We start from the raw sequence: 14,575 nt of genomic DNA on the forward strand, positions 1-14,575 counted from the left end.
ATGGAGTTTACAGGTCTGAGGGTTGGGTATAGATATATGTAATTGTTTTGCATGAAGAGAAGTTCATGTCAAATCACTTTATATAAAGAAGAATAAATTTTGAATCACTCTATATAAAGTCAGCCCCATTCAAATCACTTTATATACAGAGGGCCTCATTTCAAATAACATTATATAAAGAGGATTTAATTTTGAATCACTTTATATAAAGTCAGCCCCATTTCAAATAACTATTTAAAGAGGAGTTTATTTCAAATCACTTTATATAAAGAGGGCCTCATGTCTGTATTTGATCGAGTTTGATGGTTTAGAGGTTGGGGTTGTGATATGAATATGATGGATTTTTAATGTCCAGGGACTGGGGGTCTGAAGATGATGGAGTTTACAGGTCTGAGGGTTGGGTATAGATATATGTAATTGTTTTGTATGAAGAGAAGTTCATGTCAAATCACTTTATATTAAGAGGACTCTTTGTCAAATCACTTTATATTAAGAGGACTCTTTGTCAAATCACTTTATATTAAGAGGACTCTTTGTCAAATCACTTTATATTAAGAGGACTCTTTGTCAAATCACTTTATATTAAGAGGACTCTTTGTCAAATCACTTTATTTAAAGGGAAGTTATATTGAATCACTTTATGTTCATGTCAAATCACTTTATATTAAGAGGAGTTCAACTCAAATTGCTTTATATAAAGGGGATTTTTTCAATGAAGATTGTTATCACAATTTTATGTGAAGTACTGGATGGATATCTCCCAAATTTCATTTGTAGTTTCCCCTTTGTCCCTAAGTTGTGTCTGTTTATTTTTGGGACTGATCAGGAAAACAAAATGGCATAACAGATGACCATCTTTGATTTTCACTTTGAAATTTTGTTCACTAGTTCTTGAAAATAACTGAATAGATCTTACACTGATTTCATGTGTAGGTTCCCCATGATCCCTAGTTGTGTCGGTTTGATTTTTGAACTGATCAGAAAATACAAACCAGTTTCCAGTTGACCATCTTGGATTGGCAGTGGTGGGAGAAGGGTGTGTGTATGTGTGTTATATTGGAATCACCCTGTCTGATTGTCTGACCGTCGGCTGTCCGGAATATTGTGTCAAGTGTATCTAAAGACATGCTGAAGCAATATTTTTTCAAACTTTGCATACTACATCCATATGATATAAAATTGTGCTCTTTCACTTTTTGTATCATTTCGACAACATTTTGTAGAGTTATGCCCCTTTGTGTAGATATTCTGTATGGAATATTGTGTCAAGTGTATCTAATGAAGTACTGAAGCAATATTTCTCAAACATGGCATGCTACATCCTTATGATATATAGGTATGCAATTTCTCTTTTCTTTTAAAATTTATTAAATGCTGCAGCTAATTATAGCCTATGATTTGACATATTAGGAGTTCCAAAACTGTTACCATGGAAACACATTGGAGGCTTCTGATTGGTCAAAATCAGATTAAGTTAAAAATTGGTATATAAAGATTTAGGGGTATGATAAATACAATGATTTTTTTTATTTTGAAAAATTGTTTCCATTTGGCAGCCATGGTGACCAAATTAAGACCTCTTGGAAGAATCTTGTATGGACAACCTCTCTTAAACTATCATTGATTGGGGAGTAGGGGGTATTAGTCGGCCATCCTGGCAACTGTTCTAGTTATCACTATTTCTGCAAAGTATAAATGTTCAAATGTCTTATCATTAAGAGCAAAAACAGAGAAGAAAAAAGGGAAAAGATCCAATGTTCAAAGAGCAAATAAAGAGCAAAAAATAATGGATGCCAACCCTCTGGGTTCCTTTGTTTCAAGAAGTAAAATATTTTTGTGTAGTGCAACCGATCCTTCTCAAAACCAATCACCCTTTGAAACCGAATGAAATGGCGATGTCCTCTACATTATAGTAACAAAAACCTTCCCAAATATTGATCCCTCTTAATTCAGAACACCATACTGAATTTGTGTCCAAATGATTTAAAATGTACTGAAAATCACTTCTGAAAACTGGCCTTACTTGAACAATCAACACCCGAGTTCCGACCAGCTGACCATGAAATCAACACCTGTGGTGACAGTCGTAAGATTTGCGCCCCAGCGCTCCTATCACTGGAAGGCTTTGTACACAATATCTATTCTGATTTGGTGGATAATAATCAACATAATGGAGTTAACTGCAATGACAAATTGAAACTGTATCAAACAAATCCATCGGTTCACCTAAGTGAGATGTAGCTACAAATAAAATGAAAATAAGTACTGATGCAGAGATAGAAAGCTGCAGTTTCGCATCTAAATTGCGAGTAATTGAATAATGCTTGTTTACACATACAGAACGTAAATGGTAATCAAGTTTTCTTTTAGAAGATAAGTTTTTATACTGATCAACAAAAGCACATATTCATCAAATATACAGATTAGTAACACTTTCTGACAAGCCATCCAGCCATCGGACCGGGGCCACGTTGGGCCATATGTAATATTGTGTTGCTTCCAAGATCGCTAGCAATGCGTAGGCTTGTAGATTTCTTTTCAACTAAAGCCACTTATAAAATACAAGTATCACTGCTACTGAAATATTTTTGCTTTTTAAAACCTTTTTTCTCTATTGAATTGAATGTGTGAAGTGTAAATGCTGAAAGTGAATAGAAACGGTTCATGTTATGAACAAGGCGAAATCAGTTCAATTTTATCAGTCTGGACCGGTCAACTTGCTATACTTCTGCAAACTGAACCTTCCCTAAACCAGCTAGATATTCATGTCTCGTGCATGGTCGGTTCGGAGAAGTTCCACTGTATTTGTGTTAAGAATGAATTCTGCTGTTTTCTGTTTTACATTGTGTGTAATTTGCAGGATATTCAACATTAAATGTGAGAAAGAGGAATATTAAAATTTAGTAATTTCAAGTATTGGAGCACTTTTAGACCTGATTGCTTGTAAACTGAGCAGAGCATAAATTTTTCAGACCTAGAAATATACATTTCAATTTTGCTTGTATAAATCCTTAGACAGTTATATTAAATAGAGTGATGTTTCAGTTGTCTGATATTCAAAAGTATCAAACACACTGTTGACCATGTTTACAGGTCTGATATATCTAAATGGAATGACATCTTATTTAATGGTTAAGCTGCCACCATTATTACCAGTTTCTGTGGATATTTCAATAGTCTAAACTATTAGTCTGATTGGAGACAATTCTATATCAATACTTGGCAGGTGACTATTTTTCTAAATCAAAGCTGTTGCTGTAATAGAATTGACTGAATGTTTTTCTTAACTGATAAGTTTCAATGTTGTAACACAGGTAGAAACTTACAAGTATAGATGTCATTAGCTAAAAATGATTTCAGATAAAATTTTCTGATTACAGATCCCACTGGATGGAGTTTTCATAGATTAAATCATTGTTTTTCTGGAGATCTCATTATTGTCACACCTGCTGCATTATAGATTGGATGGACATACAGGTAAAATTAAATACTCTAAGCAGAACTGACATATTTGTATCTGTGGCATGTGAATAATACGCTCTCATAATCATTTCAACACTGCATGATTACTTCCCTTTGATGCACATGCATGACGGAGAGTGCAACATTATCCTGGGGACCAATACTTTTATACAATCCATGGCATACTGTGTATTTCAGTAGTGTATTGAAATTGGAATGTCGATTCTGCAGGGATCCAGGTTATGATAGGTTCAGATTATACCAGGTTTAGTTTATTAGATGTACAGATATTATACAGAGTTCTGATTATACAGATATTATACACTGCCCATATTATACAGATATTATACACTGCCCATATTAAACAGATATTATACACTGCCCATATTATACAGATATTATACAGTGTCCATATTATACAGATATTATACACTGCCCATATTTTACAGATATTATACACTGCCCATATTATACAGATATAACACAGGATCCATATTATACAGATATGATAGAGAATTCAGATTATACAGATATTATAGAGAATTAAGATTATACAGATATGATAGAGAATTAAGATTATACAGATATTATAGAGAATTAAGATTATACAGATATTATAGAGAATTAAGATTATACAGATATTATAGAGAATTAAGATTATACAGATATTATAGAGAATTAAGATTATACAGATATTATAGAGAATTAAGATTATACAGATATTATAGAGAATTAAGATTATACAGATATTATAGAGAATTAAGATTATACAGATATTATAGAGAATTAAGATTATACAGATATTATAGAGAATTAAGATTATACAGATATTATAGAGAATTAAGATTATACAGATATTATAGAGAATTAAGATTATACAGATATTATAGAGAATTAAGATTATACAGATATTATAGAGAATTAAGATTATACAGATATTATAGAGAATTAAGATTATACAGATATTATAGAGAATTAAGATTATACAGATATTATAGAGAATTAAGATTATACAGATATTATAGAGAATTAAGATTATACAGATATCATAGAGAATTAAGATTATACAGATATCATAGAGAATTAAGATTATACAGATATTATAGAGAATTAAGATTATACAGATATTATAGAGAATTAAGATTATACAGATATTATAGAGAATTAAGATTATACAGATATCATAGAGAATTAAGATTATACAGATATCATAGAGAATTAAGATTATACAGATATTATAGAGAATTAAGATTATACAGATATTATAGAGAATTAAGATTATACAGATATTATAGAGAATTAAGATTATACAGATATTATAGAGAATTAAGATTATACAGATATTATAGAGAATTAAGATTATACAGATATGATAGAGAATTAAGATTATACAGATATTATAGAGAATTAAGATTATACAGATATTATAGAGAATTAAGATTATACAGATATTATAGAGAATTAAGATTATACAGATATTATAGAGAATTAAGATTATACAGATATTATAGAGAATTAAGATTATACAGATATTATAGAGAATTAAGATTATACAGATATTATAGAGAATTAAGATTATACAGATATTATAGAGAATTAAGATTATACAGATATTATAGAGAATTAAGATTATACAGATATTAGAGATAATTCAGATTATAATTGGATCAGTTCATAAAAAGTTCAGATTATAGAGCATTCATATTATACATATGAAATAGAGGAGTCAGATAGTACAGGGTTGGCATTATTCAGCTTTAGACAGAGATCAATGTTAGTACTTTATTTTGATGAAGAATATCATGACAGCTTATATTTGATTTTGGTGTATTTAACAAAGCTTGATTATAGTGGATATAAACATATGCACATTAATAATTTTAAGCGATTAATTGATGAAAGTCAACACCACAGGTGACGCATGTACACATTTTATCATATCACATAGCCTTGTTATGTACCATTAGAGATCTTGTCATTCAAGTATTAATTAAACAACTACAGTGTACTTGTAAATGTAATGAAAATTTCCACGATATTCACTCCACTTATGGAGAAAACCGGAATAGATTCATTACAACGGAAGGTACCTACGCATCAGTTTACATGGTATCTTGTTTACTCAGTAAGGGTGTGGTAGTACAACCACATGCATTGTCATCTTAATAGGGTTTTTTCTTTTTTTTTAATAAATATCAAACCCTTTTATTGATGTCTATAGCTTTATCGAAAAAAAAAAATGTATTTGTACTTTTTTGTGGGTGTATGACCACAATGAAAGAGGTTTACTTCAGGCTGTGTTGGAATATAGGTCGGTTAAGTTTAGGATATGTATTATAACGTAAAGAGGTCATTACAAGGGTTATGGACCCCCTCCCTGGTAAGTACATATTATCCCTACCAGACTGGGTGGGACTTTTCCACTATCATGCAACAGTGACATGCAAATCGCCACTCAGTAAACCTGCCACATATCTACATGTCAAATCTTCTGCAAACAAAACACTGCACTTAAGGGACACCTAAAAATCTCTGTTTAGAAATCGTGTTTTCAGACAGGATTTTTATGGAATTTTGTAAAGGTTTTCTTTTGAAGGTAAGATGATTGTGTTTTAATCATTACTCATAATTCAAATTTTATGTTTTATGTAGTAATGCAAGAAGGTGTAAGTGAAATGTTATCATTGGGACCGTAATGTTTCAATGAGTTTCAGGACAATTTTTTGTTCTTATTTTTTTCTTAATTTACAAAACAGTAACAAAGATGAAGTATTTAACATATACATAATATTTCATGTGAAAGGGTTGTATAAAAAGGTAAACAGAACCTTGCTATACCAAGGATTGTATACAGAACACACAAGCAGAAAGCACCTCTCAATATATAGTTATTAGTAGATACCTTTATGCCAAATGAATTTGTTGCTAGCTATAAGTGTGGAAACCAAGAAGGTTATCAAGTTATATGGAAATCAAAATTGGCCAAAATGAATGTAATAACACAGATGTGGAGGCATGCAAACCACGAAATTCAATCAATCTTAGAAACAATATTGGATAAACTATGCTATGTACATGTGAATTAGGTGTCACTATTCATATTAGATTTACAACATTCTTTGTCAAGTAAATCAACATGGAAAACAGATACTTTTGAAAATGCTTCATGTTAGATATGATGATTGAGGGAGATTTCTGTTTTAATGTGAAAGTCTTGGATTTGTGTTGTGTTTACCGTGTGCACTCTTTATGTATAGACTTCTGAATAACAAAACTGGTAGTGGTAAACCTCAAAATACAGTATATTCTACCTGTCAATCACCGTGTAATTTCAAAAAAGGTGTTTAAATATACTAGGAAAATTTTCTCTTTTTTCTTTGTGTTTGAAAATTCAGAAAAATACTGGATATCGTTTTAGAGTTTTAGATGTGAAAAATAAATAAAAAGACAATAAATAAAAGTTTTAGAACTAGAATAGCTGTGACAATCTGTGATTGATTAGTAGGAGAAGTTTCCATAACAAGTCATTTATAACCAGTATTTTGTGCACTTTTCATGATGAAGAAGAAACATGTAGACAGAGATGATTATCTCAATGTTTGATCACAATATAAATCTATAAATAAAACAAGTACTTTCTGCTAAAAAAAAAAGTACAAACACACCTCCAGACTGCCTGATGAGATGCTGGAAGAAAAGTGGTACTGCATTTCATATTTGGCGATCTGGCTGCTTAGTTGTCCATCTGTCCCACATCTTGTAAAATTGTCTTCACTCACAGTTTTTATCATTTATTTCAATTTTTGTACATGGTATCAGTATGATTTCAAGGTCTTGTTCTTTTAGCAGAGTTATGTCCCTTTTACTACTTCAGTTTCTGAAATTAAATCTTTCTGCAGGTTTTTTTTTCTGGACTAGCATCCTAACATTTTTGCAGAATTTCACTGTGTATTACATCTGAACCCCATATAACACTTCATTGGTGGTAGGGGAGGATAGCCACGTGGATGGGCACCATATGGGAGGGGGAAGTGAGGTGGGGGACATTATAGTATCATACAATTCCTAGAAAGATATATTTTTAATGTCATTTTAATAACAAAGATGGTGTCCTGGGATATTTTGCTATGAAGGTTAATGTATTATTATACAACATGTGTTTTATGTATGATGGATGTGGGTCACAAGCTGACATTCTGTTGGTGTATATCATATAAATCAAGATGATGATGTGGGGGCGGTTTATAGATCCAAAACATAGGGGAATCCTAGTCAATATTACAGAATATAGTTCTGAGGCAATTTCAATATAATGTTCTGTTTCATATTTGTCATATTGCAGATCAATGGGGAATACAACAAACTATACAAAGGTTGATCAGAGATAAATATGTTAATGTGTATCTTCTTCCAAATGATGTCTATCTCTTGAAACTTGGATCATATATATCTTTAATTCCCCAGGATTCCTGATTAATTTTATAGTTTTCCGTAACCTCTTGCAATGATTTAATTGACAGAATACTCACGACAAAGGTATACTATATTGTGTTAGCCAAATAGATTATTGAATTGTCAGCAAATATCTGTCATTTATAACTACTATAAATGTCGCTATAAGACTGAAGTTCAGTGCTTAGATATACATACATTGTGTGATGTAATCCTTTGCCAAAATTAATTTTTCCATACACATGCTTTTAGAAGTTATGTTGAAGTATTACTCCACTGAAATGTATCAAGTTATTAAAATTCACATGAAATACTTGTATATATAATGTTTGTTCTTGACGCCTTGAACAAACTCATTGATTAAATGCTATTTACTTTTGAATTTATAAATCATTGAAATATAAGACTTTGTTAAAATATCACCCTGCCGAGGTCTAGGTAATCATGATTCTGTCTACTGCTAAATCTAGTCTGCTGCTGGACTGTGAATACCTTCAGTATAATAAGCTTGGTAGATAAACATTGTCATATTTAATTAATATCTGCTACATCTGTTGTCATATTTAATTAAAATCTGCCACAGGTGTACAACAGGGTGTTCAGGCTCAGATGCATGGCATCAATCCAACCAGTGATATCAAGGGAGATTACTCTAAATTATCCTCGCTGTCTCTCAGTCAGTCAATATGTATATTTTGGTTACATTTAATGTGTACTCTTTAACAAAGACTGTTTCTTGCAGAGTTTGCTTGTGAGTAACACATGAAAGGATGAAGATAAAATAGGATGCCTTACTAAATATTTACTGTAGAGTTTATTTTTAATGGCAAAATTTTTCAAGAGATGTTTGACAATACTTTACTTTATTTCCTTTGTTTTATGAAGTAAACATTTATATACAAAAGACAAATTTAACAAATCTGATTTGTTGCTCCTCTGACCATTGAAATTTCTATATATGGAGGTGAATAACTGCCACAGTATGTTAATGTCCTATGATGTATATTGACAAGTGTTTTAGAAATGGATTTAAACCTTGATTAGTGTGTGTTAGATGTGTTGTTTATTCAGGCCAGGTATATACACACACTGTATGCTGCTTTTAAAGATTTCAGATACAAGAATCTTCATTTGTGTTCAGTTCCTACTGGCCACTCTTGTTATAGTAGTGGCCTGTGTGTTATGGTCCATGTTGGTAAACCCTTTCTCGCAAGACATACATGTTCATAAAAAAAAAAACAAGAACAAGCATCCAGCTGCTGTATCCTTGTATGTATATCTAAAAGTCAAATGTCAAGGTAAAATGATATTTTCAAAAGTAATTACTTTTGCTGCATATGTTAACATTTAAACAAGATGCATATGAATTTGTGTTTCTTTACAATGTAGCTCTGTTGATGTTGCTTGTAAAACCATGACCTTTTTTATTTTGCATTAACATTAAGATTCAACTTCTTTACAAAGTAAAGTGAACGTGTAAATTTTGTCTTTCTTGAAGCAGGTTCAAAAGATTCACCATTGTTGTTGTGGCTGTTTGGATGTTTAGGGGATGGTTTCCAGTCTGTATATCACAAACCTGAATCACCATTAATGGTATAATGTTATACCATTAATGTAATGATGGTGAATTCCTTTGAGATGTACCTATTTTTTTCTGTGAATGCAACAGGCAGGCAATGGGAGCAATATAGCCGAGTGACTTATAGTGCATGTTCTATAAAATTTCTATATCATATTCATTTGAAATATCTTCCCTTCTGATTGCAGTATATAAATTTAAACATCAAAGTATAACGTTGATTTGATAATGATTTTGAATAAATTAATTGGTGAAATATTTTGTTTTTAAATGGAATTGATATTAATATTAATTTTGAAGCTGACAAATCATTATACAAATTGGGATTAAATTTGTGACCTCAAACCACAGGATGTATTGATGGCAAACAGCACCTGTCAAACTGACCATTGATCTTTGCATTGGTCACTCTATGCTCTGATTGACAAATGACCATTCATGCAGAAAGATATATGATACACTGCAGTTTTGACCTTCTGACTGAGTTGTGTATAGTTGCATGCATTATTATCTCCCCTGAATTTAAAGTCTCTGATCAGGAAATAAAAAAATTCAAGATTTTAGAGATTGGGCCATTAACGGAATCTGTGGAAAATGCATTAAAAGACAAACTTTCACAGACATGCTGATCTATTATGGATTGGATAGAGAATTAGTGTGTCTCAAAAGAGAAGTAAATTTTCATACTGTAAATATTTTTTATTGTTGAGCATATGCGTTGTGTCCCCGATGAAAGAAATATGATGTCAAATGGTACAGAACATCTGTAGAGTAATTTTGTAATTTCTTGTTAAATAAATGTATTGATTATGTTAAAAACATCAAAACCAATAGGAAAACAAAATCCGAGATTGACCTTTGGACCATTGAAAACAAAGAAAACATTTTAGATTGTTTTAATAGATCTTAATGCTTCAAATTTAGTTCATAATCTAAATGATGTCATGTTCTCCAAAAGAGAAACACAGGTAAGTAACAACGAAAATATCAGTCATTATGAAGATCATATTTCTACATAGGTCCGTGACAAAATTCCCTGTTTGATAACCTTTAATTATCATTTTTTTAAATTTGTTAATTCATGTAGACATGTATCGGTATAGAATTAATATTGTAGCCAAACTTTTATTTTTTTTAATGAATTTTAAGGGCTTAATTCAATATAGAATCTGTTTGGTATATTATGATAGTCATGATTTTGCCAAAAAAAGATACACATTAATTAATATTTCTTTCTTGCTATATTTGAAAATATCTTAATGTGACTGTGGTTTGTTTTAAGTAAGTATACATGTTATATATATATGTATCTTTTCTCTAGATCCCTAAAATAAACTATGTGATGGACACCAGGAAAAAATGAAAAGCCTTGTATAATGCTGTTGAAGAGCAGGGTACTTAAATAGGCCATGACCTGTGTGTTATATAAACTAGGATTTTAGACGTCCTATGATGTAATGAAAGTGGCCACGAGTTGACTAGGAAAAAGAGCCAGTATTTAAAGTCCTTGATAACTGTGTGAATGACTGTAATATAAGTCTGATGAGCTGGGCATTCTAAAACTGTGGGCCCAAGGGGAATTTAGTGTGAATGACCATGTTAGATTGTGATCTGTTTATATGTATCATTATCTAGTGATTAAGTGTTTTATGTATCACATGTCAAACATGTTAGGGTATATGTTTATTTACTTGTACAGATAGACAGATAAACACATAACCACCTCCTGTGGATGTTTGTACAGAATGGCTGGTACACTTCCTTTTGAGTGAAACATTTACGGGAATAAACCTCAAAGAAGTTTTATAAAAGTCTTTATGGAGATGAAAGGTTTTTTTCTAAAGTTTGTCAGGAAATATTGATCACAACATCTAGGGTTGTATTCTACACTTCTAAATGTGTTAAGAAATTTATACATCCTTGTTAGGGATTACTCTCAATGCAAATCACAGGTATTGTGTGTAAAAAGGTTCCTATATTATGTAGAAGTTGGTAACTATTATACAATTCATGTGTTTCAGGGAGGATAACTCTTCCATGAATCAGAAATCTTCTTTATATGGAAGGCAATATATACTTAAGCATTTTAAAGTGTATATGTACAACTCACAGTGATACATTGTCTAGCACACTGTATTGATAATCTGTATAATAGGAAATAGTAGTGAAAAATGTTAATCCTGTCTGAATCTGGAACTTCAAAATATACATGTAGCAACATCTTAATCTCTAATAATTATAAGTAGACACTGTGCTGATTGATTAGAGGGCAAATTTCTACTATATATAGCTGGCTAAGACTAAAGTAAGGTGATCTGTCCTTTTTACATCTTCATTTCTATCTCCTTCACAAAGTGTTCAACACTACAACCCAGTTTAATTCTTCAAGCTCCAAGTAAGCATCTCATTCCCATTCTCCAAATAAGCTTCTACCCTTGAAGTTGCTAACAATGGCACTTTTATCTGACCATAGGAAGCAGTAATGGAAAATGTCCTGCTCCTGCTGGGTCTTGACCCCTAACATCCCTTTACTCTGAAAGTGGATTTAAAAGGGAAATTCCCACTTGTCAGAACTTTATGTCTAATATGTTGTTGCTTACTTCCTTGTCTGTATACTGGGTTATTGACCTATTGAACAGCCAAGATCATTTTCCGGCAGAACTTCTTTATACTTCTTAAATAAATATCACTGTTTTTACAAATTCTTCAAGAATATTTTGTAGATTTAGAAAAAGATTCATGAGAAAGTACAAGGAGTATAAACCGAGGTGTTGTAGAAGGGTAGTGTTTAAAATGTGTTCTGGTTATCCTTGATATGTTCAAATAATTATGTCTGTCTCTGCATTTTCTGTTCTTCATGACTGAAGTTCATAGCTTAATAAAAAGAACTTTAAACCTAACTTGACAATATGTATGTGTGAACTGTTATCACTTATGCTTTTGTAGTTAAAATCTTGGCTCCATATAATATAATAGTCATATAAGTTATGTTATGCTTTACTTAATCACTTGCATTCATCATGTATAAGATAGAAGAACATGTTTAGGTATATACATCACACCACAGAAAAGATGAACACATATATATGTGTCAGTAAGTCTATAATTTTTTTTTTCATAAATGAAGATGATTGGGTTTCAAGCTGAGTCTTAGTGTGCCAAAACGTGACCAAGAAAATCAGTCTGCCTAGGCTTTTATAGCTATACAGGTGTGAAGGTATATCGGAAGTGTGTTGTAGTGTGTGGGTGGGAGCCATCAACTTCTATTGTCAATACTGTCAATTCACAACAGCAGGGCTTTAAAATCATACATACATAGTATGTGTTGGGGCTGTACACATGTATATACACACATACCTTGGCCAAACAGCCAAAATATAAACATATTGGAGCTCACATGCTGTACAACTGTTGGGTGTATGTTTAAGCTTGGATCAGAAGGTTGGTTTCTTGTTATTTAACTATATAATGTTAGTACAGCTTATTAATATATCTACTTTGTTTTGATCAATTTTCATAATTTTCGTATAATGACCTGTGTAATATTTGGATGTGCACTGAAATCCACACACTGTTAAATGTATATGATATATCAGAGGATCAGTCTTGTTCTTGTGTACACATATATATATTAATTTGTCATACTCATGATAACATATTATCTTGACAATTTGTAATTCAACATCATGTTAATGTAGAAGAATGAATTGCGGAGGGTTTGGTCTTCACTGCATGTTTACATACATATGATTATTTTTAAATTTCATTTAAGAACGATGTTCCTCATGTATATATACATGTAAGTGTTGTCTGGTTTCCGGCCTCTCCTGTGGGGACCTGTGGGCAATCACCGAGTTTAGATTTATAATTAGTTACAGACATCTGTAGAAAACCTAGGAAACAATTATGTTATAAATGTGTCATGAGTGTGTCTGTGAAATCAAAGAAAAAAATTATGAAATAATTTTGATATTTTGATTATGTGGTTCTTACAGACATGTGCTATAAATCTCATAAAGCTGTAATTAGGGTATTTTCTGTAGGGTGTATATGTATGATAAGAGAATAAGATATAAAACTGGTGAATAAATTCATTTTGGTTGCTATCCAAAGTACTGCTGACTTAGTAGTTAGGATCAGTTTATTGTAACAAGAGTACAACAGGCATGTACATACTCTATGTGTCGTTCAATGTGTTCTGATGTCCAGTGACTATATGTGAATATATCTCCTATACTGTTTGTCACCTCTGATTGCTAAGCTGTGAGATCTTGGGATGGATGTATATAACACATTATCATACTGCAGAGGTCCTTTGTTTATTTCTGGTACTATGTTTTATCCTTAAGTACAGGGGAAGTGGACCATTCATAATAATTTGTTTATTGTCATACTTTTACAATATGTCTTCTTTACTACATGTCCTACATGCATACAACTTGATATTGGCCTAGAAACTTAAAAGGCTATGAATGTGCTAATGACTGCTTTATTCCACAGTCCAGGGGGACATTATATACCTTCAAGAAACTGTTCAATGTTAGGATCATAAGGATATTGGTGACAGGGTGTACTGGCAGGGTATCTGTCCTATGTTCCTTGTAATCATTACATGGATATCTCTGGCAAGGTATCTGTCCTGTGTTCCTTGTCATCATTACATTGATATCTCTGGCAGGGTATCTGTCCTGTGTTCCTTATCAGCATTACATGGATATCTCTGGCTGGGTACACAGTCCTGTGTTCCTTGTCATCATTACATGGATATCACTGGCAAGGTATCTGTCCTGTGTTCCTTGCCTTGTCATGTTCCTTGTAATCATTACATGGATATCTCTGGCAGGGTATCTGTCCTGTGTTTCTTGTCAGCATCACATGGATATCTCTGGCAGGATATCTGTCATGTGTTCCTTGTCATCATCACATGGATATTGCTGGCAGGGCACACAGTCCTGTGTTCCTTCTGAGCATCACATGGATATCTCTGGCAGGGTACACAGTCCTGTGTTCCTTGTCAGCATCACATGGATATCTCTGGCAGGGTATCTGTCCAGTGTTCCTTGTCTTGATCATATCAATATC

General features: G+C 32.1%; 1 protein-coding gene across 3 annotated transcripts in view; it reads left to right on the forward strand.

The window, feature by feature from the left end:
- LOC132548932 (diacylglycerol kinase beta-like) overlaps positions 1-14,575 on the forward strand; it is a 122,890-nt gene that overhangs the window by 38,470 nt on the left and 69,845 nt on the right. For 2 of the 3 annotated variants that reach the window (XM_060212835.1, XM_060212837.1), the window contains exon 3: positions 3,381-3,477. The gene's annotated coding sequence lies outside the window, so the exon portion shown is untranslated. Of the gene's footprint in view, positions 1-3,380; positions 3,478-12,888; positions 12,935-14,575 lie in introns of those variants that run through there. The other variant, XM_060212836.1, reaches the window with a different exon arrangement.

This window comes from Ylistrum balloti, unplaced genomic scaffold, assembly GCF_031769215.1.
Source record: "Ylistrum balloti isolate Yb309-2 unplaced genomic scaffold, AGI_CSIRO_Ybal_v1 Utg370036, whole genome shotgun sequence".
Classification (NCBI taxonomy): Eukaryota; Metazoa; Mollusca; class Bivalvia; order Pectinida; family Pectinidae; genus Ylistrum; species Ylistrum balloti.